Source organism: Pongo abelii, chromosome 8 (assembly GCF_028885655.2).
Source record: "Pongo abelii isolate AG06213 chromosome 8, NHGRI_mPonAbe1-v2.0_pri, whole genome shotgun sequence".
NCBI lineage: Eukaryota > Metazoa > Chordata > Mammalia > Primates > Hominidae > Pongo > Pongo abelii.
Window position 1 is genome coordinate 2,520,581 of NC_071993.2, and position 27,088 is coordinate 2,547,668.

Genomic DNA, 27,088 nt, shown 5'->3' on the forward strand with positions numbered 1-27,088 from the left:
TGCAAGCTCCGCCTCCCAGTTTCACGCCATTCTCCTGCCTCAGCCTCCCGAGTAGCTGGGACTACAGGCGCCTGCCACCATGCTCGGCTAATTTTTTTTTTTGTATTTTCAGTAGAGACGGGGTTTCACCGTGTTAGCCAGGATGGTCTCGGTCTCCTGACCTCGTGATCCGCCGGCCTGAGCCTCCCAAAGTGCTGGGATTACAGGCGTGAGCCACCGCGCCCAGCCAGTGCCTTCTTTTCTGAATTATGCTCATTTCAAGGTAATATAATCTTTACTTATTTCAAATACAAAAAAAATCACTCTTTTCTGGAACTAAAAGAAACACAAAGTACAATCGCCCCACTCTTCTTGTAACGCTGTGAAAGAATCCTGCTCATCAGAACGAATTCTAACGGGTCGCTGAATGTGAAGCTCACCTCACCAACAAAGCGCGGTTTCCTCCCTCGCGATCCTCCCTCATGGTCGTGCACCCGGCTCACTTCACCAACAAAGCGCGGTTTCCTCCCTCACCATCCTTCCTCGTGGTCGCGCACCCGGCTCACCTCAACAACAAAGCGCGGTTTCCTCCCTCGCGATCCTTCCTCATGGTCGTGCACCCGGCTCACCTCAACAACAAAGCGCGGTTTCCCCCCTCGCGATCCTTCCTCGTGGTCGCGCACCCGGCTCACCTCAACAACAAAGCGCAGTTTCCTCCCTCACCATCCTTCCTCGGGATCGCGCACCCGGCTCACCTCAACAACAAAGCGCAGTTTCCTCCCTCACCATCCTTCCTCGGGATCGCGCACCCGGCTCACTTCACCAACAAAGCGCGGTTTCCTCCCTCACCATCCTTCCTCATGGTCGTGCACCCGGCTCACCTCAACAACAAAGCGCGGTTTCCTCCCTAACCATCCTTCCTCGGGATCGTGCACCCGGCTCACCTCACCAACAAAGCGCGGTTTCCTCCCTCACCATCCTTCCTCGTGGTCGCGCACCCGGCTCACCTCAACAACAAAGCGCGGTTTCCTCCCTCGCGATCCTCCCTCATGGTCGTGCACCCGGCTCACTTCACCAACAAAGCGCGGTTTCCTCCCTCACCATCCTTCCTCGTGGTCGCGCACCCGGCTCACCTCAACAACAAAGCGCGGTTTCCCCCCTCGCGATCCTTCCTCGTGGTCGCGCACCCGGCTCACCTCAACAACAAAGCGCAGTTTCCTCCCTCACCATCCTTCCTCGGGATCGCGCACCCGGCTCACCTCAACAACAACGCGCGGTTTCCTCCCTCGCGATCCTTCCTCATGGTCGTGCACCCGGCTCACCTCAACAACAAAGCGCGGTTTCCCCCCTCGCCATCCTTCCTCATGGTCGTGCACCCGGCTCACCTCAACAACAAAGCGCGGTTTCCTCCCTCGCGATCCTTCCTCATGGTCGTGCACCCGGCTCACCTCAACAACAAAGCGCGGTTTCCCCCCTCGCGATCCTTCCTCGGGATCGCGCACCCGGCTCACCTCAACAACAAAGCGCGGTTTCCTCCCTCGAGATCTTTCCTCGTGGTCGCGCACCCGGCTCACCTCAACAACAAAGCGCGGTTTCCTCCCTCGCCATCCTTCCTCGGGATCGCGCACCCGGCTCACCTCAACAACAAAGCGCGGTTTCCTCCCTCGAGATCTTTCCTTGTGGTCGCGCACCCGGCTCACCTCAACAACAAAGCGCGTTTTCCCCCCTCGCCATCCTTCCTCGTGGTCGCGCACCCGGCTCACCTCAACAACAAAGCGCGGTTTCCCCCCTCGCGATCCTTCCTCGGGATCGCGCACCCGGCTCACCTCAACAACAAAGCGCGGTTTCCTCCCTCGAGATCTTTCCTCGTGGTCGCGCACCCGGCTCACCTCAACAACAAAGCGCGGTTTCCTCCCTCGCCATCCTTCCTCGGGATCGCGCACCCGGCTCACCTCAACAACAAAGCGCGGTTTCCTCCCTCGAGATCTTTCCTTGTGGTCGCGCACCCGGCTCACCTCAACAACAAAGCGCGTTTTCCCCCCTCGCGATCCTCCCTCATGGTCGCGCACCCGGCTCACCTCAACAACAAAGCGCGTTTTCCCCCCTCGCCATCCTTCCTCGTGGTCGCGCACCCGGCTCACCTCAACAACAAAGCGCGGTTTCCTCCCTCACCATCCTTCCTCGTGGTCGCGCACCCGGCTCACCTCAACAACAAAGCGCGGTTTCTTCCCTCACCATCCTTCCTCGTGGTCGCGCACCCGGCTCACCTCAACAAAGCGCGTTTTCCCCCCTCGCCATCCTTCCTCGTGGTCGCGCACCCGGCTCACCTCAACAAAGCGCGTTTTCCCCCCTCGCCATCCTTCCTCGTGGTCGCGCACCCGGCTCACCTCAACAAAGCGCGTTTTCCCCCCTCGCCATCCTTCCTCGTGGTCGCGCACCCGGCTCACCTCAACAACAAAGCGCGGTTTCCTCCCTCGAGATCCTTCCTCGTGGTCGCGCACCCGGCTCACCTCAACAAAGCGCGTTTTCCCCCCTCGCCATCCTTCCTCGTGGTCGCGCACCCGGCTCACCTCAACAACAAAGCGCGGTTTCCTCCCTCGAGATCCTTCCTCGTGGTCGCGCACCCGGCTCACCTCAACAAAGCGCGTTTTCCCCCCTCACCATCCTTCCTCGTGGTCGCGCACCCGGCTCACCTCAACAACAAAGCGCGGTTTCTTCCCTCACCATCCTTCCTCGTGGTCGCGCACCCGGCTCACCTCAACAACAAAGCGCGGTTTCCTCCCTCGAGATCCTTCCTCGTGGTCGCGCACCCGGCTCACCTCAACAAAGCGCGTTTTCCCCCCTCGCCATCCTTCCTCGTGGTCGCGCACCCGGCTCACCTCAACAAAGCGCGTTTTCCCCCCTCGCCATTCTTCCTCATGGTCGTGCACCCGGCTCACCTCAACAACAAAGCGCGGTTTCCTCCCTCACCATCCTTCCTCGTGGTCGCGCACCCGGCTCACCTCAACAACAAAGCGCGGTTTCCTCCCTCACCATCCTTCCTCGAGATCGTGCAGCCGGTTGGATTTCACAGTCATGGAAGTTCTGCTTTAAAATCCGTTTCTAAAGAAGTGTTAATGGTATTGTATCTCACCTTATCTTTTTTCTTCTTTATATGACATTGGTTTTTAAATTATAACTCCTGGTGTATAATGAGATAAATTCACGAAAGCCTGGTTCGTGCCCCACAATGCCTTTGTCACTTGGTCAACTGAGCCTTCTCTTCAGCAGGGAGCTCTCAAGCCAGCTTTTTCCATGTTGCCTGTATTACGTCCTGAGAAAGGCTTACATACGTGTGGTCCTTAATCAGTGGTGAAGTAATAATGAAAAAGAAGTGCCCATTACGAAGCACCTTCTATGTGGTATGACATAGTATTTCACCCTCAGTTGGCCAATGTTTCTGAAAAATAAAAAATATTATATGTATTTTACTAATAAGGAATCTAAGAATCTGCGACTAGAAATCAAGTGTCCTGGTTGGACCCTCTCCACGTTGTGCAAAGGGTTTTGGTGAGGGCTGAATGCTTCGTGGGCTCTTTCTGCTTAACCACACCATATGTATTAAAAGGAAAACAGTAGTCTTGCCTCAGAATGGTAATTTTCAAATATTTTCAGTAATTGAAACTTTTGCTTTTTATTAAGGTAAACAGAATGAAATTTTTTTAAATGAGTATATATTTTGGAAAGGATCCTTACTCAGAGACCTTGCTTCAATAATTTTAGAGAAACTTGGGTTTTCAATGCCAAAAAGAACAAAAAAGAAGGACAAGCTTAAGAATACTGTCAGACTAATGCATTTGCCTGATGTGTGTGTATGTATAAACACGTGCATATATAATTTGACTACCAACAAAATCTTTAGAGGTAAAGATAGAATGATGGGTTTCAAAATTTCATGATACCTAAAATGCTTTCCAAATTTTTTGTTTTTTATTAGTTTTTTTTTCAACTACAAAAGATCTCAATCATGATAAACTGCTTGCTAGACCTGGTTTTCTGTCCTTGTCACCTGTAAGCAAGACACATAAAACCCTGTAAAAAAAAAGCATTAGAAAACAAATATCTAAATAAACAATAGGTAAATGCTATCTGAAGGTCTGTATGTCAGTGGTTATATGAAGGTGATTAGGATCACTTCATTAAAATATTTTTATACATTTGGGAAAACAAATAAAAACCAAATATGCCTGGGAAAGTGTTTCTTGATGCATGCCACAAAATATTTATTTGCCCAAAATATTTATATGGATGATCTGAGAAATAAATATGGGTTACTTATTTTTCCATGACTGTGTCAGGGGTAATAAAAGATTAGATTACTAAGTAAAAAAAAAAAAAAAAAAAAAAAAAACTTTTCCTAGTGAAAATGTCAGAGCTTATAAGATAAGAATAAAGCAATACTTTATTTTAGGCAAAATACATATTTCAGTTGAAAATAACATAATAGCTATCATACAAGGGATGGGAAAACACATTTTGGTAGTATGCATTAAACCAATTCCTTAGAGGAATGGTAGCTCAGGCATTCACTGCTAAGGGTTATAGAAAATAATCTATAACTCCACCACAAGCACAGAAAAGGGCTTCTTACTCATTCTCAGCATGAGGATTGCAAAATACTAGGCAAGATTCCCTGGGGGCAAGTTGGCAGACACTCTGAACAGGACACAGCCTGGGGACAGGTTAGCAGACCATCTGACCAGGACACACCCTGGGGACAGGTTGGCAGACCGTCTGACCAGGACATACCCTGGGAACAGGTTGGCAGACCCTCTGAACAGGACACACCTTGGGGACAGTTTGGCAGACCCTCTGAACAGGACACAGGCAGACCCTCTGAAAAGTAGACCTCTGAACAGGACACACCCTGGAAACAGGTTGGCAGACCCTCTGAACAGTAGACCCTCTGAACAGTACACAAGTGGGCCCTCTGAACAGTACACAAGTGGACCTTCTGAACAGTACACAGGTGGACCCTCTGAACAGTAGACCCTCTGAACACTGAACAGTACACAGGTGAGACATGGACATTAGCACTCTGCCCTCAAGCACCACCTGTCTGGGAAGCACATCCCTCGCACATCTCTAAGAAGAGGATGCTGCTGAGGCTGCAGGGTTCTGCCTGCAAAAGGTTTGAGCAAAATAATTATGCAAATGGTTTATTGGTATATTCCGTGGCTGTGTGCTCCCCGTGTGGTTCAAAGTAAAGCTTTCACTTTGGTGTTAAAGATCCCATATGCCAGAATAGATCAGATTCTCCGTACGTTTAACCCAGCAGGTCATTAAGCTGGAGATCCTGATTTGTCAGCAGTCATTCCTCTATCCAGGGCCTCTCGGGCACCTGCTTATCAGTTTGCTATTGATCTGAACGGAAAGTGATTTAAGCAAAGAATTGTCTTCACCTCTGAAATAGGGCAAAGCTGAGAAGAAATAGAAATACAAGCACATTTAGGAATGCGGCAAATCCAGTTCTCTTATTTCCCTTCCAACTCCTGTTGCAATATTAACATCCTGTGAAGAGCAAGAAATAGACGCTAGATTAGCTAAATTATTTCCTCTTTTTTGCAGAAAAGGAGCTTGAAAAAAATATGCTTAAAGACGCCCTGATGAATTTTTATTACCATTCTCCCTCTCTGTCTTCGCTGATAATCATTCTCTTCTGAATAGTTACACTGAAAACTTTTGCAATAAAATTCAAATTAGTTATATAATTAGAGTCAATTATATTAAAAGGGGAAGAGGGACTTCAATTTGCAGCTTTTAATTCTAGAGTTCTCCAAATAGTAATTGACACAGAATACAAACAATTCCAATCACAGAAATTAGAATGAGTACCCTCACCTCTCCCTGACATGAACGGAAATTGGCAGGAGCAGCGCACGCAGAATAGTAAAAGACTGTCCTAGATTGTAAATGGATGAGGTCCCGCAGAAGACTGAAATCCTGGGCCCAGCCCCGCTTTTCCTATAACACATTCCAGGCTGCTTCAAGGCACAGAAATAAACCATGACGCTAGAATGCTGCCTTCATAAGGCTTTTCCACAGTCTCCTCATTGTGCACATTTTTATTGAACTCACAGTGCATAGAACCCATGCCACCTGTCTGTCCATTTCTCTCCATATGTGGTTTGGATTGACCTTATTCTTGGTTCCATATTGCCATTTAAATATGTGCTGTTACTGAATTTCTCAGAAATCAATCTGGTTACCCCAACTTGCTGTCGTGTTATTAAGGCGTTCTCACCTTAGCCTTGCTTGGATATTGAGCACTATGCTTTGAAAACTAATAGGTCGATCATAATTTTAATTTTATTTTATTATTATAGATGTTATAAGGTGTGGACATTTTGTTCTGAATTTCATATCATTTCTAAATTTGTTTTCTGGCTTTTCACCTCTTGACCTGAGTACAACCTCCCTGAGAAAAGGTTCAGGTTGCACTGCAGAACCAGGGGCCTGGTGGAGCAAATAATACAACAGGTTGACCTACTTTGTCATGGCATTCTGAACACCATCTCAAAGACCAGTGGTACTAAAATCTTAGTTACCTTGACATAGCCGATGAGTTAAGAATGCAATGATTCTAAGGTGCTTTAAAAAAAATAGGCTGACAAAACCAGTTCAATCAGTGAAATAGGTAAGGCTCATTTTTATTCCATAATTTAGTTTCTCTCCTTCTTTTTTAAAAAGAAAACTAGGTCAGCAAAATTGTGGAAGTGTTGTATAATAATCACTACAAATCTCTTAGAGTTCTGGTTCAAGGGGTTTTAACCTGGTAATAAACTATCCTTCTGAGATGAGACTCAGAGTTAATTATGTCCATTACTCTAATTTTATTTCATATCTAGAGGGGAACTAAGAAGAAGAGATCACAAATAACTCACTACCAAAAGCAGCTACATTTTCCCTTTATTATACTAAAGAATATTCTAAATGGACCACACCATCCCCAACAGTGGGCCTTTCATTTTATCCTGAACAAAGAACCAAAAAATTGACTGATAGGAGAGCTGAGAAGTAATTTTTCTGTTTGTGACATCCATGAAAACCATACCGTGTCATCATTGCTCCTCCCAGGCCATTAAGAAAGAATCTGTCCTTCCCAGCCAGGCATTTTATACTAAACCTGGGATGGTGGGCTCCCTACCCAACGACTTGGGCTGTAACACAGGGAAACCCTAATTATCGATCAATCCAAATTCTCCCTGAAATTGTAGGTAGCTCACCAAATCATAATCAAGTAAGCCTGATCAGAAATTCAGATAAAAAATACCTATATCCTTTACTGAAAAATCAGCCTAAATATCTATGCTGTCTCTACAATGAAATGGGGTTTCTGAGCAATTACTCTATGAACCTCAAGTATTTCAGTCATTAAGAAGATATGATTATTAGTCTGTACTTACTTGTGATGGAAATGTAACTTGACTATTTTAGAATAATTTCTAAGCACTCAGCCTTAAAAACAGATGGCTTCTCAGATAGAATTTCTCATTGCTCAACAAGAATGCTTGAAGTTGTTACATAGTTCCTTAGCATTTAGGGTAATAAATGTACATGCTAGCTAGGTGCAGTGGCTCATGCCTGAAATCCAACACTTTGGGGGCAGGAGGATTGCTTGAGGCCAGGAGTTCAAAACCAGCCTGGGCAACATAGAGAAACCCCTTTTCTACAAAATGATAATCATAATAACAATAAATTAGTTAGGTGTGGTCACGTGCCTGTGGTCCAAGCTACTCAGGAGGCTGAGGTGGGAGGACTGCTTGAGCCCAGGAGGTTGAGGCTGCAGTGAGCTGGGATTGTACCAATGTACTTTTGTCTGAGTGACAGAGCAAGACCCTGTCTTGGTAAATAAATAACTAAATACATAAAAATAAACATTCATGCTATATATGCTGCTGTTTTGCAGTAAAGAACATATACTGTAAAATATACAAAATTTGAAATTTTTCTATGGGACATGTTACTTTTTTCAAAGATGTTAACATTTATGTCTGCCAAACTTAATCGCTCTTTTTTCTGTATTCTTATTTCTTGAAAGAGTAGACCAGATCTTCTCTTCTATGCTGTGATCAACTAAAAAATAAGCCTGTAATGCCTTCATATGAAATTTGAAGATATATGTATATGAAGCATACAGGTCATTCTTACTCCAGCTAAGCTCTCCCACAAGAAATCTGTTTTTGAGGGGCACAAACCTCAGATAATCTGAGTCGTGGGCCCTCAGCTGCCTTGAGCATATCTAGAAATGGGTCATTCTAGTGGGAAGGTTTGCCGAATTATCCTGACTGGGTATGTTTTACGCAAAGTAGCTCTGAAATTTTTCTCTAATCACTGCCCCCCAAATTGTTAAGTAAATCTGTCTTTTGTGCCTGGTAGCATGCCCTGTGATACCACCTTACCCAGGTGGCAGTACTTCCCATGAATTGGTCAGTAAAAAGGAGCCTGGATGTTTCCACACTGATGGTTGCCAAGCCGGGGAGTGAGATGCCAGGTCCCCTTGCCTTGGGCCTACTGTAGCGTGAGCAGCTAGGACAGGGCCCCCTCATCCGTCATCCCTCTGAAGAGGAGGAAAGCCTCTCACTCTTAATTTGGATGCTCCCGGGGACATCTCAGGCTTTCTTTCTCCTCTTCCACTGTCTTCTTCCCTAGAGCTTGATTCTGTGTTTGCCAAGGGAGATACATTGATTGTGGGACTTCCAGTTTGTTTGACTCTTTATGCTTAAGGGCATAGGTGGCACCAGATTTTGTCTTTACAGTGCTGTGTGTTTCATCCTCAATTTTGAAACCAAACTGACAATTCCAGGGCACTAAGAAAAGACCCACTCATCCAGAACATCATTGAAAGCAAGACTAGCAAGGCTGTTTCTGTCTTATAAAGCGCCCAACTTGAGATTGCAGAACAGGGTTACCTCAGCAAATAAACGAATAAAAGAATAAACATATTAGCAGAGATTGCAGAACACGGTTACCTCAGCAAATAAAAGAATAAGCAATCATATTAGCAGAGATTGCAGAACAGAGTTACCTCAGCAAATAAAAGAATCAGTAATTATATTAGCTTAGCTAATATAATTATGGCTGAAGTTTGCTTTAACAATATAACGTTATATATAATGTTATATGTAATGTTATATATATGTTGTGTTTATATATAATATATATTAGCTAATAATTTGGGTACTTGCAAATTTTTTATAAACTAATTTGTTATATATAATAAATCAGCTTATAACAAATACATATAGTTATATATTATATATATTAGCTTACAACAAATTTGCAAATATACAGATAATAAAATATATTATTATTTATATATAAAATTTGCAATCATCCAGAGTTGCTTAAACAATTAGGTAAAAGATGGATGGAAACTCTGTAATAATAGATGGGTCAGACTGATGACACTTTAAACCACTGATCATTAGTTGATTACAATGAAAAGTAGAACAACTGGACATTTTTTTCAGAGCATAAGTAAAAAATGAACTTCATAGGAGAAAGATATTTAAGAAACATGCTAACCAAATGAAAATTGTTTTGATATAGAATATTAAAGATTATTTACTTTAAGTGTGAGGATAGTATTGTAGTTATGCTTATTTTAAAAAGCACTAATCTATTAGAAATACTGAATAATTATGGAAGATATGATATGATGGCTGAAGTTTGCTTTAACATATTTAAATAAATAAAAAACAATGAACGTGTTATAAAAGAAGAAACAAGATTTGTGAATATTGATAATTACTGAAGTTAGATAATGGGAACATTACATTTTTTTTAATTCTGCCATTTTTCTAGAGATCTCCACATGTCACTTGTTTTGTTTGCTTTTTCGTTCACTGTGGACCCCACTGATAACTCTTAGGCTTGACCCTGGCATTGTCTTTATTATCTAAACATGTTCCCAGTGTTTTCATACTGTGCTCTTATGCGAAGCTGCCAAATCAGAGGTTAGCAGGTCACGGTCTTGGCCTCTGGCAATCTTAGCAGGGTTTCCAATGGGTTTGTTGTGTGGAAAGTACCAAGGATCATCCTTGGTCCCATAAATCATTAGCTGCTCCTGAATTCCCACTAGAAAGCACAGAGCCACATAACACTTCTTTTGGACTCCCATCAGGACAATACTTGGGTCTCGTTTGGAGGCTTTGTCCTGTGTGCTGGCTCAGATGAAAAGGGAGAGTGGAGTGAATCTTGGACTGATGATTGTAATCCACCCTGTAAGCAGCCACTGCAGGGTCTCCAGGGAAAGAAAGGCTGCGTCTCTGGGGCAGAGGTTTGGGCTACATCTGCTGACTCAGAGGGTCCAGGGGAATCCGGGAGTTTGAGGGTATTGTCCATCCCTTATTTCAGGGTTCTATTCATTCCCTATGAGATACAAGACTCACAGCAGGACAGCTGTCAGTGGAGCTTCCTTATATATCCACGACTCCTATAACCAGATCTTTAGCCTTATTTTCAGCAGTCTTCCCTCGGCTGTAGGAGAGAATTGTTTAATTGCTGTTTGGAGACCTTCTGGCACTTATAAAATATGCTGAGCCAACCTCAGGAATGATGACTCACTGACCCATAGTGAACTTGGAAACTGCTGTACAGAATACCACAGATGCACAACTTAAACTCAAAAGCATTATTTCTCAGTCCTGGAAACTAGAACTCCAGGACCCAGGCGTCATCAGAGTTGGTTCCTGGTGAGGTCTTGCTGTCTGGCTTACAGGGGGCCACATACTCACTGTGTCATCTTCACTCACACGCACCTGGCTGTACCTGTTTCTTCTCTGTGTGTACAAAGAGAGAGACAGAGAGAGAGAGACAGAGAGAGAGAGATCCAATGCCTTGTCTTATAAGGGCACCAGTTCTATAGGCCGAGCGAGGGCCCCACCCTTATATCTCATTGAGCCTTCATCACCTCCTTAAAGGCCTCATCTCCAAATACAGCCACATTGGGAGTTAGGGCTTCAACATATAAATTTGGTGGGACAGAATTTACCCCATATCAGATGGGATATAAGCAGACTGAACATTAGAAAGATTTTTACTGGAAGGAAAATAATAAGGGGAAAATAGATCTAGAAGATTGGAAAATCAGTAAGGGAGCTATTAAGAGATTCCACATATGATGTACTGGAACCATGGTCTGAACACTGATTAGAGTTATGTAAAAACATTCTGAAGAGAGATTTAACATGAATTTGTGAGTGATTTTGTGTGCAGAGTTGGGAGAAAGCTGAGGTATACGAGATGACTGCGAACCCTTCCATGAGGCCCCTGGTGTGCCAGGGTGAGCGATACAGAACAGCTGAGCCATACAAGATGACCACAGACTCTTCCATCAGGTCCTTGGTGTACCACGGTGAGCAGTAAGGAGCAGCTGAAGGAGGACATATGAAAGAGAAAGGTGGTGTAGTTCTGGGCATGTGTAAGTAAAAACGGAAACACAGGCGTGTACTTAAAAAGTGTTTGAAGGTCCAACTATGCAGAGAGGTCCTTGCGGGGAACTGGAGAAGCAGAAGAAAGGGAAGGAAAATCGAACATCTCAGGGTGGAGGAAAGGTCGCGGCTGACAAGCACACAAGTGAAGGCCACCAGCAACAGTTCAAACCACTTCCCCTCACGTGAGAGACACGACAGTGGTTCTGTAACCTGGAGCTGGGACTTGGAAGAGGAGGTCCAGTTCTTCTGTAACTGGAACCATTGTGATCTGCTGTCTCCTGAAAACTGGCTGACAGTGCACAGAACCAGGGCTTACCTTGCAAATGCCCGCATTCGATGCTAGAATGTTTCAGTGCAAGCCTATCTCTGTAGAAGTGAGCACTATGCTGTGATAAAATGTGTGTACCTGGGGTTTTGGAGGAAAAAAAAAAAAGGCAGAATACACCCATTGCTGTTCCAAGGCAGCAAAGAAATTGTGACACCTTAAAACAGATACACACAAAAAATCCATTTTGTTTCTCTAATGGATCTAACGAGAGTGACGGTAGCAACAGCCGGGTAAGGTGAATGAAGATTTGAACATAAGCTCATTTCAATCTGCATACTTAATGTTTCAATCAAAATGTCCTATAATTAAACTTTTAAATGGTTCATATTCTGCAAGAAAAGCTAAGAAAAGGGGAGATGGAACCCTGTAATATTCGATGAAATAAATTAACCTCTGAGGAAATTCATCTAAAAACTCACACTGATAGAGATGCTACATTAGTTTTGAGATGCCTGTGGAATAGCCAAGTATCGGCCCTTTCTCACACTGCTATGAAGAAATACCTGAGACTGGGTAATTTATAAAGAAAAGAGGTTTAATTGACTCACAGTTCTGCATGGCTGGGGAGGCCTCAGGAAACTTACAATCATGGCAGAAGGCAAAGGAGTGGCAGGCGCCTTCTTCACAGGGCAGCAGGAAGGAGTGAGTGCAAGCAGGGGAAATGACAAATGTTTATCAAACCATCAGATCTCATGAGACTAGCTCACTCTTACAAGACCAGCAAGGGGGAAACCACCCCCATGATCCAATTACCTCCACCTGGTCCTGCCCTTGACATGTGGGGATTATGGGGATTGCAGTTCAAGGTGAGATTTGGGTGGGGACACAGAGTAAAACTGTATCAAGATACATATATACATTCGTATGTATTAATACATATATACATATATATAATGTGTGTGTGTGTGTGTGTATTCTCTATCTACCTATCATTTAAAAAATCAAGCTAGGAAAAATATTCTTCCGAGTCAACCCTAAGATGCTTGTTCTCTGCAGCTCTGGGTAATGATGACGCTGCCCAGAGATGAGAATGCATCCAGGACAACAGGAAGAGGCCAAGGTGAATCTCAGAGAAACTAAGCACATACATCTCAGGACATATTACAACACTGAAAGGAATTATATTCCAAAAGTAAGGTTATTGATCTAAAATTATTTTTATTAGTTTTCAAATTTTATATGATGAAAATGTATAATATTTTAAAACAGAAAAAAAAGTCAATGAGAGAAATTCAGGCAGAGGAAAACCTACCAAAAAATGCAAAACACAAACAAAAACCCAGTAAGAATGTTCTTAGTCACCCATGAGCTTCTGGCCATATATCATGAGGAACAGACAACAATTTTATTTTAAAATCAAATCTTTTTAATACCATAGTCAATATTGTCAGATCAATTTGGTGGTATTATTAAAACAATTACAATAACAAAATTAAAGGTCTCTTGGGCACTCTATAACATCAATCAAATATGATGACTTCTCTTTAAATCACCATTCAATAGCCTTTTAAGTGTATTGATTTGAAACATTTTATCAATGCTATTAGCATCAATGGTAATAACGATCATTGATTATGTACGTAACATTTGCTACCATAAGCACTAAAGTTTTTCTATTTATTATCTCTAATTCATACAAGAATTTTCAAGATGAGAAGTGTTTTTCCTATTTTAAATATTTAAAAAATAAGGCTCAGATTAATTAAGTAACTTGGTTAAAGGCACTCAGTAAATGTTGGATTTGTATTGTGAATGCAGGTTAACCTGTTGCAATGAAAGAAATTGTTTTCCTATTTAGGAGCTCTTTTACAAACATAGTTAACTGATCTTTGAAAGAAAATCTCTGAGAATAGTTTAAATATGTATGAACCTTAATTAGTACATAGTACCTAGTAGTACCATTGGGAAAGTAAGGGTTTCTTTTTTACGTAACAGGACAAGAAAATTATTGTCATAGAAAAAAACCAAGCACTGGGTTTTATAACATATCTATGTAATTCTTCCTCTTTTTCTGCCTGCTTTGTGAAGAAAATGACATAAGCAAATGTGCTCACACACACATAAGCACAGCCTTTTCCAAGATAGAGATTCTGTCCTCTTGTTCTAATTTGGGATATTATAAAAATTAAACCAGAACCTTTGTTCTAATTTGGGATATTACAACAATTAAACCAGAGAAACATAGCTGAACATAAAACTGAAACAGAAGTGAAGATCACACTGTCTGTTGCATAAACTTCACTTTCAATCCCAGATCAGTGCATTGAGAGAGAGAGTCAAATATTTATCTCAGAAAAATGCCAGAGGAGGAAAGGAAGGAGCTGGAAGGGTGATGTCCACACATCTTGCCATGGCACCTCTGCCTGTTAGAAGACCTTTGGGTTTCACCATTTTTTTCTTTTCATCCTAGGTCATTCTCTTCAGCACAAATGGTTGGGTCATACAAAGAAGCTACACAAGTAAGAAGGGACATGAGGGAGTTCCTTGATTATTCATGTCTCTCAGAATATTATTAGTTGCCTTTTATATGCAGACAAAGTAGTAGGTGTGGTGCAGGTGTATTGAGGAGGTGTGGAGGTTGTAGGTGTGGAGGTGGCTGGTGTGGTACAGGTACACTGAAGAGCTGTGGTGGTAGCAGGTGTGGAGGTGGTAGGTGTGGTACAGGTGTTTTGAGGAGGTGTGGAGGTGGCAGGTGTGGTGCAGGTGTTTTGAGGAGGTGTGGAGGTGGCAGGTGTACAGGTGTATTGAAGAGCTGTGGTGGTAGCAGGTATGGAGGTGGCATCTGTAGTGCAGGTGTTTTGAGTTGTTGTGGAGGTGGCAGGTGTGGTGAAGGTATTTTAAGGAGATATGCAGGTGGCAGGTGTGGTGCAGGTGTGGTGGTCATGGGTGTGGTGAAGGTGTGGTGGTTAGCCCAAACATCTTGTAGCATTAAAAAATCCATGAGGTAATGAATATACACACACTGTGAGCAGGGCATGACACGAGGGCACAGCAGATCTTGACTCAGACAATGAATTTTGATTAAAAGACACAAATTGTCAGAGTGAATTTAAAAAAGGACCAAATGATATGGTATCCAAAAGACTTCCACTGGAATATAAAGAATTACATCAGTTAACGTAAAGTGATAAAGATATACCATCGTAACCCTAATCAAAAGAAAGCTGGAGGAACTATGTTAATTTCACACAGAGCCAACTTCAGAGCAAGGAAAATGAACACGGATAAAGCACAGCACTACATAATAATAAAAGGGTCAACTTTTCAAATAGACACAAAAATCCTTGAATTGTAGGCACCTAAGCACAGAGCACCAAAATGCATGAGGCAAAATCTCAAAGAACTACAACAAGAAGTAAATGGATCCACTACAATAGCTGGAGACTGCGGCAGTCCTCTATCAGAGATGGGCAGAGCCCACAGGCAGGAATTCAGGAAAAACACAGATGAGAACTCAACAGCACCATCAAGTGATGGGACATTATGGTGACTTCATCCAACCACAGCAGAATACACACTCCTCTCAGGACCGCCTGGAATATTCACCAGGATAAGCCATATTCTGGGACATAAAACAAACAATTTAAAAAACTCATGTAAGATGTATTTTCAGACCAGAATGGAATTAAAGTAGAAGTCAATAACGTGAGATAACTGGAAAATTCCTAAATATTTGGAAACTAAACAGAAGAACTCCTATGGGTCAAAGCAGAAGTCTCAAGATAAATTAAAATATATGTGATCTAAATTATTAAAGAAAAACTTACATAAATGTGTGGTAGTGATCAGAAGAAAATGTTTAGTATGAAATGTATACATTAGAAAATACATTAGGTTATTGATTTTAGATCAATAACCTAAGCCTCAACCTTAGGGAACTAAGGAAAGAAGACCAATTTAAAGCTAAGGTACTCGGAAGAAAAAGTAACAAAAATTAGAACAGAAGCCAATAAAATTGAAAGTAGAAAAACAATACAGAAAATCAAAGAAAACAAAAGCTGGAAGGCCAGACATGGTGACTCGAACCTGCAACCCCTGTGCTTTGGGAGGCCGAGACAGGGGATCACTAGAGGTCAAGAGTTTGAGGCATCATTGAGCTGTGATCTTGACACTGCGCTCCAGCCTGGGTGAAAGAACGAGATCCTGTCTCAGAAAAAAAAAAACAAAAAACAAAAAACTGGTTGTTTGAAAAGATCATTAAAATCAATAAACCTCTACCTAGACTCACGAGAAAAGAGGGAGAATTACCAATGGTAAATTACCAACGTCAAAAATGAAAGTGGGGCCATCACTACCGATCTCATGGCCCTTAAAAGGAAAATAAGGGTAGACCACAAACAATTTTCTGCCCACAATTTTGATAACTTACATAAAATAGGCCAATTCCTTGAATGACAATCAACCAAAACTCACCCAAGGAGAAACAGACAATGTGAATAGACCAATATATATTAATGAATTGAATTAATAATTAATAATCTTCCAAAAAAGAAAACACCAGGCCTAGATGGTTTTACTGGTGAATTCTACCAAAGATTTAATGTAGAAATAATTCCAGTACTGAACAATTTCTTCCAGAAATTTGGGAAGACAGAAGGAACACATTCTAACTTATTCTATGAGGCAAGCATTATCCTGATGTCAAAATCAGTTACACAATGCAAGAAAAGCTAAATCCACACCAGCATCACTCTTGACCATAGATGCAAATTATCAGAAATATATTAGCGAAATGAACCCAACAATGCATAAAAATAATTAGAAACCTTAAAAAAGTAGCATTTACTAGCCATGTGAGCCTAGTTTAAAATTTGAAAATAGTCGATGTAATCCATCACATCACGCAGCTAAAGAGGAAAAATCATTTTTCTCAGTTGCAAAAAGAGATACACCTAAAAACCTTTGTGACTATTGAAGTGGCATTTCAAATGCTTCTGAGTTTCTGGGTTGCTGAAACAAAGAGACATGAACACATCTGATTTGTTATGTGATAGACTTATGATAAAAAGAAGAACGAGGATGAATTTTTTGTCTTCATAATATGTTATAATTAGAAATGATTTAAAATATAAATTTCATAACATTGATCCAAGTTGAATTTTTATTTCCTGTTTTAGTTAAATCATATTATATTTGATAAGAAATAGAACCCCTTAATAGAAGTAGAAACTATAGATGCAGCCTGTTATATAGTAATCAAGAAAGATTCAATGATATTAAATCAGCATCATACTTTTAAGCTTGAATTAGCTTTTATTTTACAAATGTAGGTGAAGAAGAATACACAGCCATAATATTAATTATTACAGATAGTAAGTGGGGCCTTCGTGCTTAGAAAATCTTTACTTTCATTCTATGGAAAATGGAAGCCTTTCTGGGACAATATTTTCCTCTTTGTTTCAGTCACTAGAAAATCCAGAGTCCACCCTAAAATTCAACTTTAATAGTCATGGAAAACCTCATGATGTATTTTAATGAACCAACTTCTCCTTATGTTAATTTTACTATTATATTGATTTTTCAGGCAGTCTTGAATGAAGGTTTCCTTACTGTTCTAACAAGTGTTGAAATAATTTTTTTCTTTAACAGAACTCAAAGAAAAAATACTATCATCAAAATAATAACTCAAAAACAGATGCCATTTAACAGTCATAGTGACATTAATTCTATGGATGAAGCATGAGATTAGAAGTTACATCATTTATTTTCTCTTACACTGCAATGTGATTTCTGCTAACATTAATTGTTACAACATTTTTTTCTCTTCAAACCTTTCGTTGTTCCTCCTCCTCCTCATCTCTCACCTTGGTTTTCTGCTTCTGCATCGAAGAGGCCATGTCCTTCTCCATCGTATGGCAAACAATGTTTCTTGAAATAATACTCTGACTGGTGTCACAGGGCTTTGTCACAGGTGTATTCCCTCCCATATGCTTTCTGAAAGAGTAATTTTTTTTTATTTATTCAACTTAAGTTCATTAATATTTAGTTTTCCAGAGAGGAGAAAGCAAAGTTCTCTTGTCTCTGCACCATGTCTACAAGTCTAGAGGTAGAATCCCTCCCTAAGACAGGCCACATCAGATGGCCACTGCTCTGCTGGTTAAAACGATGCACTTCTGGCTCCTCTACTTTTATTTTTGATGGTTCCCATCATCTACTCTATTTACCCTGCAGAATCGGAGCACATCTTTTAAGAATATATTAATCAGCAATATTCCTATACTGAAACCTTTCCATTCTAGCTGCCTGAGACTCCATCCTTGTCAGTCTCTCTAAATTTATCTTCAGTCTTGCACTCTTTGTTCAGGAAGCTCCACACACACTGCCTATATCCTCCTCTCTTCCTCCTCCTTCTCCCCTCTTCCTCCTCCTCCTCCCATCCCCCTCCTTCTTTCCATTGTCCCTCCCCCTGCCTCCTTCCTTATCCTGCTTCCTGTATTCTGTAAGAACACTAAACTTGAAGTCTGCCCTATTAACGGATTTTTAAGTGTACAGTATTATTAGCTGCAGGCATGGTGTACAGCAGATCTCTAGAACTTACGCATCTTCTATTCCTGAAACTTTATACCTTTGAAGAGAAATGCCTCAGTCCACCTCCCCTCAGTCACTGCCAAGCACCGTGCTACTCTCTGAATCTAACTTCTTTAGAAACCTCATATAAGTGAGATTATGCAGTATTTATCTTCCTATGTCTTGCTGAGTCACATCTTGCAGGTTCATCCATGTTGTCCCACATGGCAGGATTCCCTTCTTTTTTAAAGCTGAGTAATATTCCACTGCATACACACACACACACACACACACACACACACACACACACACACACACACTACATTTTCTTCATCCATCAATGGACACTTATCCGTATCTTGGCTATTATGGATTATGCTTCAATAAATAAAGAAGAACAGATATTTCTTCAAGATCCTGACTTTAGTTCTTCTGGATACACTCCCAGAAATGAAGTGAGATTGCTGAATCGTATAATAGTTCTATTTTTAATTTTTTGAGGCACTGCCTTACTGTTTTTCACAGTGGCTGAGTCATTTTGTGCACAGGTTCCAATTTTTCTGCATCCTCCTCATCGATATTTGTTATCCTTTGTTTTCTGATAATAGCCATTATTCCTAGAAAAATGTAGGAGAAAAGCATCATGACATTGGTCTTGACAGTTTCTTAAATATGATATCAAAAGCACAGGCAACAAAAGCAAATGCAAAAGCAAAGTAAAATTACATCAAACTACAAAGTTTCTGCACAGCAGAGAAAACAATTCATAGAGTGAAAAGCTAACCTACAAAATGGCAGAAAATATTTGCAAACCATACAGCTGATAAGGGGTCAATGTCCAAACACATGAGGATCTCCTAAAACTCAATAGCAGAATCATCGTCATCATCATCATCATCATCATCATCTTACTTGAAAATGGGCAAATGGCCTGAACAGACATTTCTCCAAAGAAGACATACACATGTCCAGCAGGTATAAGAAAAGCTGCTCAACATCACTCATCATCAGGGAAATGCAAATCACAGCCTCAATCAGGATACCCCCACAGCTTCTCAAACACAGTAGGGCTCCTTCCTCTCAGTGGCACCAGTGCTTGGTCTCCTCTGAGAGGCCCCCTCACCCCAGGCCCATCCTCCCCACCCCCCATGACCGACCAGTTCTTTCTCTTCCTGTAAGTCTCTGTTTAGCTTTCACGTCCTGGCTTTTCCTAACCTCTTAGTCTGTGGTTTTATTTTTACCCCTGATTTTATTCCTTCATAACACTCATTTAAAAAATACATTTTTAAATTGATTTTCATCATATCACACTAATCTTCCACTGGACTATAAGACCTCTGAGAACAGGGACTGTGTCTCTCCTGTTCACATTTTGTCCACAGCCCTGACAATCTTTCTCATACGCAGCAGGTGCTAAATATATGCTTGTTAAGACTAATGTAGCCCAAAATTTTGTAGCCCACATGAGAGAATGGGAGATTGGAATTGCTCTCTTCTGCTTCGTTATTTCAAGAGTCACATGATTTAATCATGATTCACTGCAGGCACACATTAAGTCACCTAAGCAGTTTGTGATCAAGAGCAAAGATTTTGGAAACTGGTTTCCTGGGCACATGAAAGTTCTCAGAGTACCTTACGAACTGCTGCAGAAAAGGGTGGAACTTGGTGAGGAGGTGACGGCCGCAGGACTCTGAGCCCAATCTCTGCTTTTAGTCAGTCAGTGTCAGATGTCCTGACCTTACATCTCCAGCTTCTACTTGAGTTTTCATGTGGAAGAGGAAGAGGAAGAGGAGGAATAAGAAGAAGAAGGGGGGGAGGAGAAGAAATGTGCTGCTATAAAAAAAAAAAAAAGTCCTTAAAAATTCAAATCTAGACAAATTGAAGTTGACTATTAAGGACGCTTTCATCTCCATGTGCGTGTTCATGAAGTGAGACGCAGCTCTGGGTAATTCAGTTTTAACTAGAATATTAAATATATTAATAATTAAGATTTGGGGCATGAGTTAAACTATGCTGTATGCTTTTCAGCTTAACCTACATGTGCAGATAGATGCGTACCAGCTACGGCAGAGCTTAAACACTTGTTGGATGTAGTGCAGCTCATCACAGATCACACTCTAGGGCTGAAAGCGAATTAGTGATGCCCACTCTTAGATCTCTTGCCCGGTGCTTGGATCATGGTGGTTGCCGGGGCAGAGGTTTCCTTAGCAACGGTGGGGCCTGGGAGGACCTCGTTCATTCTGTCAGCTTGAAGAGCTTAATATCCAGTCACTTAATATCCAGACATACAAGGGTCTCCTAAAACTCAATAGCAACATAATAATAATGATAATAATAATAAACTGGACTTGAAAACAGGCAAAGGGCTTGAATAGACATTTCTGAAAAGAAGACATATACATGGCTGACAGGTATAGGAAAAGGTACCCTGATGTATTGTATGCATTGTTGGCAGAAGTGTTTTATCTACCTGTCTGTCATGTGGGAATGATCTGATAATTCTACCAGAAAAGAGAATACAAATGACCTTTAAAATACCAAGGTTGCTGAAAGAGTCAGCAAGATATAATTTCTCATTAAAATCGCCCTCATTGCACCATCATGGCATCACTTGACTTAGAAGTGGCTTCTAGCAGTTCACATAAATGGAGAACTTGGTTCTCCTAGGCCATGGGGGCTGTTGACCTTACACAAAAGTATCAAGTTCTGGATCGTAAGTTCACCTCCACTAAACCACTTGAATAGGCCTGAGATAATTCTTACATTCAGGGTTTAATGCTGCCCAATGTCTGAGAACGTAAGGGCTCATCAAAGAAGGCACAGGGCTGAGATCAGGGAAAATATATGACTGTCTCGGTCATCAACTATACCTTCTTGAAGTTCGAATAGTGTCTTCAGAAACTCTTTAGTGCCATTGGTAAAGTCTGTTCATGTACGGTCAATCGAATAATTGCATCTCAAGTAGTGCACAGTCAAAAAAATCCACATAGAAAATTTATTTTGAGGAAGATCAATGATGACTGCTTATTGTAAGTGTTTCAAAGTTATCAGAAAAGCAGAATTCATTTCAACAGAGGACAAAGCTGCAAGTGAGGCTCTGAGAAGTTTCCAGAAGAATGATCTGCAGAATAGAATGAACTGCATGACTGTGTCCCAGGACAGAGCCGTGGATGATGCATGAAACATTCAGCACTGTGGAGGGAAGATGAGTATGGAAATCAGGAGACAGTCTCACAGTGGAAACAAATGATGTGAGCCTGCTAACGTTGATTGAGAAACTCCATTGATTGGGCGAGACAAGGACGGATGCCTTAATAAAGGAGCTGGCATAATTGGAGGAGCAGAATGTACTAGGAAGGTGTTAGAAAAGAAATCTCCAGCTCTGTCAGAAAACATGCTAAGTCACTCTCTCTCCATGGCCCTTTCATCAAAGCAGCAGATAGCAAAGAGGTAATGAAGTCAGAAAACATCAAAAGCCGCCTGAAGGAATTGCTGGTGAGTGTCAGGAAGCCACTAGAGACACCAAGAATGCTCCCCAAGATTTCACATCTGGAATTAACTCATTAGTTATTTAACTGTGTCAAAAGGGCTGAAGGAAAAATCTTTGCTTAAGTATAATAATGATAGAAAAGTAAAGAACAATTCTCTAGTTATTATTAATATTTGATTAGGGAAAAAAATCCCTGGGCTGGAAATCAGTAGTCCAAGATCAGCCACTAATTACCTGTCTGGCCTTGAGTAAAATACTTAATATTTCTTGGCATCAGCTTTCCCCTGTATAAAAGGTGTCTGACAATTTTCAACCTGACCTCTAGGGAACTGCCCAGGATGCCCAAGCGCAGGGGGAAACTGGAGGCAGAATTAGCCCTAAAGGGGGATGCAGAACCCCCACCTGTACTCCCCAACACCCACATCCACACCTTATCCAGGTGACACCCACATCCACACCTTATCCAGGCAACACCAACACCCACACCTTATCCAGGCGACATCCACACCCACACCTTATCCGGGTGACACCCACATCCACACTTTATCCAGGCAACACCCATGTCCACACCTTATCCAGTCAACACCCACACCCACACCTTATCCAGGTGACACCCATGTCCACACCTTATCCAGTCAACACCCACACCCACACCTTATCCAGGTGACACCCACACCTTATCCAGGTGACACCCACACCTTATCCAGGTGACACCCACGTCCACACCTTATCCAGGCGACACCTACACCCACACCTTATCCGGGTGACACCCACGCCCACACCTTATCCGGGTGACACCCGCAGCCACACCTTATCCGGGTGACACCCACACCCACACCTTATCCGGTGACACCCACACCCACACCTTAATCCGGTGACACACCCACACCTTATCCGGGCGACACCCACGTCCACACCTTATCCGGGCGACGCCCACCTCCACACCTTATCGGGGTGACACTCACATCCACACCTTATCCAGGTGAGTTCCTTGCCAAGTCTTCTGCTTTTCTGTTGGCTAGATTTTTTTGAAGAAGTGATCTTGCTAAAAATATATATATATTTGAAAAGTAATGAACTTGACTCCTCACAACTAATGCACCATAGATTCAGTCCCATTTTCATAAGCAGACGCTAACTGTGCTCTAAATGAAAATATCACTCCCAAAACCTGATCTTCCATTGTATAGACACATACCCTTTCACCGTTAGGAGAATGTGGCAAAAGAATTCAACTGGTATTTTCCCACTATCATTACAATGTATTGAGCTACATTTTTTAAATGAAATAAATTATTCTAACAGTGGACATGCAAAGTATCAATAATCACAGATAACTTTGTACCAGTCATAGATTTTAAGTCTATTCTATCCCTCTCCTTTGTCCCCTCCTCCCCCTCCTCGCTTTACCCCCAGGCCTGATGTCAACACTTACTCCTTTTCCTCAGTGTGTTTTTGATTTTCCTGAATCACTGCAACTCCCTGGGTATTCTTCCAGGTTCCAACTTTCTTATTTTAGCATTTAAAGCAGTTGTCATTCTTCTTTTCCATTTAAGCCTCATCACTTTGCTCAGAATCACCACAAAATATGCTTTCTTTATTTTTGCTGTAACTCTCCAACCTAGAATAGCTATGGTGGTCACTGTGGCTCACCAAGTATTTATAAATTTTGGCCTTCCTGGCCATGCCATAATTGCCCTCTGTGATCTCTTGCGATTAGGAGGTGCCACGTGATTAATCTTACCTAACAAATTGTGAGCAGAAATAATTGCATGTCATTTTGAGCATGAAGCATTTAGGTGCCGGTGTGAAGCTCTCCAGAGTTCTATTTCCTTCTGGCAAAGTGACCTTCAGTGTCTAAGGTGGTAGCTGCGCTGACAGCTTGGGTTCTTGAGAAACTCCAATAAACAGAGCCCCCAGCTAGCTTGCCGTGCATTTGCAGTAGGGATGAAAAATACAGCTTAGTTCTTTAATTCACTAAGATGTGGGCATTGGTATGTTAATGCATCAGAACTTGGGCTAACCTAACTGATAAAAGTAATTAACACACTAGGAAACTAAAACAGCCTGAAGTGTATCCAGTTCTATGAGTTCCGTGGGATGCATTCAGAAAGCAGCCTGTTGGCAAAGTGGCTTTTTGTATCTTCTCTTCCTGTTCCCTGAGTTCATCTGGGATAAAACTTACAGCTTTCTGATCACCTTTCAGTAAAAATGTGAGTCCTACTTTAGTAATTTAAATCATTTAAAATATCATTCTCAAAGCCAGCCAAAGCATCTCCTATTTCCCCCCGTACCCACTCATCCCCGGTTCAGCTCCGAATCTGTTGAAGACCCGCGGAGGGGGAGGCCTGCTCCTGGTTTGCTCTGCCATTTCACTCCCACATTTACAGTTTTCTGTTGCTGCTTTTAATTCTTCCAAGTCGGGGAGGAGAAGAGGGCGTTTAGCAGAAATGGAGTAAAGGCGTTAACAAGGTGACTCTAGCTCTGCAAGGAGCTCCCCCAGACCTCATGACCTGAGGGCAGGCGTGGGTGTCCAGGTGTCCATGCGGCAAGGGAGGCATCAGGACAGGCACAGTGAGAGTGGTCTCTGCTTTGTCTCGGACCTCAGCTGGGAAGACTTGGTGACTGAGGATGACTTCAATGAAGAGCTGGGGTCCCTGGAGCCTTCGTCATTCCCAGGCTCAGCGTCTGGGCTTGGGGGGGGCTTCAAGATGGGAATGGTTCCCCATGCTTCCTGCGGCCTCTCCATGGGGCTGGGCTTCCCTACAGCTGGGGCCTGGAGGTCGTCAGACTCCGTCTGCGGGTGGGGGGATATGAGCTCCAAGTAAGAGCGGCCTGGCAGAAAGAGTAGATACTGTACTGCCTTTCACGACTTAGCCTCCAGGGTCCCATAGCTCACTCCCACTCTTCTCCACCTGTTAAAATAGCTACAGCCCCACCCACAGTGGCGGGGACAGGAATGAGAACCACTTCCTACAGCGGGTGACCAGGCTGCACTGTGCTGAAGTACGTGACAGAGGAAGATCCTGGGCCCTCCTGGAGATCAGAGTCCACTAGACTGGTGCCCCACCCCATCTGAGACCCACGCTCAGGCTCACGCACTGGGAATGAGGCAGGCTCTTCTCAAGACCCCGGGGACCTCATTACAGCAGACGTCACTGAGTGGAAGACGCTTTTAAGAACCCCATGGGCACCTGCCCCTCAACTACTTACTATGACTTGCTGGGAAGCCACTACCAGCCCCCTTCCTCCCCAGGGAGGGACAGCCAAGCCGAGGCCAGTCCCACTGCGGCTGCAGCACCCACGTTCCCTCGGAATCCTGCATCCTAAAGCACCAGGAGCAGCAGGGGACCCCGTCTATTGTCCCCCATCCCAGTTGCCCCCACCTCCACGTCCACAAGATCTCCCCCACCTCCTGCCCCACTGCAAGGATGGAGAGTCCGTAGCTCCAGGACTCACATCCCTGAGGACTTCTGCAACTCAGCTGCCTTCAGCCATGGAGGCAGCTCCTGGCTCTCTGTCTACTTGGCACCTGGAATCTCTGGCTGTGTGATCCCTCACTTGGCTCCAATGCTAGGGGAAGGGAAGAAGCACACTCTGCCTCAGCTGGCAACTCATTACTGGATGATGAATGCTAGGGACTGCAGGTCTGTGTGCCCCCAAACCTATGTGTTGGAACCCCAATCCCCAATGAGGAGGTGGGGCCTTTGGGAGGTGACGAGGTCATAGGATGGCACCCTGTGATGGGCTCAGTGTCCTTCTAAGCAGGGACACGGGGAGAGAGTGTACTTCCTCCCCTGCTTCCCTCCAGGTGAGAAGATCAGACATGGAACCACCGCAGCATCATCTCCGACTTCCAGGTGAGAAGGTGGCAAACCCAGGTGCAGGCCCAGATCAGACACGGAACCACCAGCAGCTTCATCTTGGACGTCCAGGTGAGAAGGTGGCAAACCCAGACGTAGGCCCTAATCAGACACGGAACCCACCGGCACCTTGATCTCGGACGTCCAGCATCCTGAACTCGGACAGCTACATTTAGATTTGTAACCCCCCATCTACAGTATTCTCTTATAGCACTTGAACTGACAAAGACAGCCACTCCAGCTCCTGGGACCCCTGGTCATCATTTAATCTGGGCAGGAGACAGATGAGGGCCAATTCTTAGTGGAAAGCATTTCACTCTCTTTAGACTCCCAGGGTAATGATGCACATTAATGATACACATTGTCTTCAACTTAGGTGACTTAGGCTGAAATTCTGAGAGAACTGAAGTCCCTTCGACAATAGTTACACAGTCGAATATAGGAAAGGACGTTGGATTATCAGAAACGAAGAATTTAGAATATACTTTCTGCAAGATGCAGGGCATTCGGCTCTGAAAGGAAGAGAAGATGCCATGAGATGTGGTGGATCGTGTCAGTGCCCTTCACATAGCTTTGATTGTAACAAAGGATGCAATAAAAATTAATAAAAAATTAATTCCCTGCTATTAAGCTTGAACACCAAACCCAAGTTCACAAGAAGGGCCAACAAAAACCTTAAGAGGGAAGGTCTTATTCCTCTCTTTAGTGAAGCTGTTTCCAACAAAGTCACCAAACCGAATGCACTGCAGCATTCTCTTGTAAGGGTGAGAACCCGCAGAAACTCAGGGGGCTGTGCCAGCTGCTGCGGCGTTCAGCAGAATTGCAGTGTTTCAGGTTTCTGGTTTTATCAATTTCCCTTCACAGCTTCTCATCCCAACTCTGGTGTTTGACAGTTTTATTTCCATAAAGCATTAAATATTCAATGATTCATAATAACAATTTTCCATGTAATTTTATTGTTCTCATTCTGGCATCAAATTCTTGTACCAAATACCAAAAGTAGAAAATACCCACTTTAAATAAGGACATTTTAGTTGTCATTTTCCTTGCATTCTATTATCAAAAGGAGCTTGTTGCAAAAGACTTCCAAATATTACTGAACGATGTCTCACTATTGTAACTCGGTGCAAATGAGAATTATGAAACAAAAAAGCCAGGAGGGCAGGAATATTCAACCAGTATCACACTAATTAGAGAGGAAGCTAAGAGAGTGTGAAATCAAAGAATAATCAATTTCCTAAAGGAACCAGGTGCTGCTCATGCCATGGCAGGTTATTTCAAGGGCACAAGAAAGGCAGGGGAGGCTGCAGAAGTTTGATTGAGAGGAATATAGCAGAAGATGAAGAAGCAAGCCTGGGTTTTTCCACTGAAGAAAGTGGCTCCTGCCTTGCATCTACTGTTTACAATACATTTCTAGAGTTTGACAGGATGGTGCTTTCAGGCC

The 27,088-nt window shown here is 42.9% G+C and overlaps 1 long non-coding RNA gene across 1 annotated transcript in view; it reads left to right on the forward strand.

Moving 5' to 3' along the window:
- Window positions 1-2,775: 2,775 nt before the first annotated feature.
- The window catches only part of LOC129048141 (uncharacterized), a 67,423-nt gene continuing 43,110 nt past the window's right edge, over window positions 2,776-27,088 (forward strand). The window contains exon 1 of the long non-coding RNA XR_008510238.1: window positions 2,776-3,098. This is a non-coding gene — a long non-coding RNA (uncharacterized LOC129048141). The remainder of the gene's footprint in view (window positions 3,099-27,088) is intronic.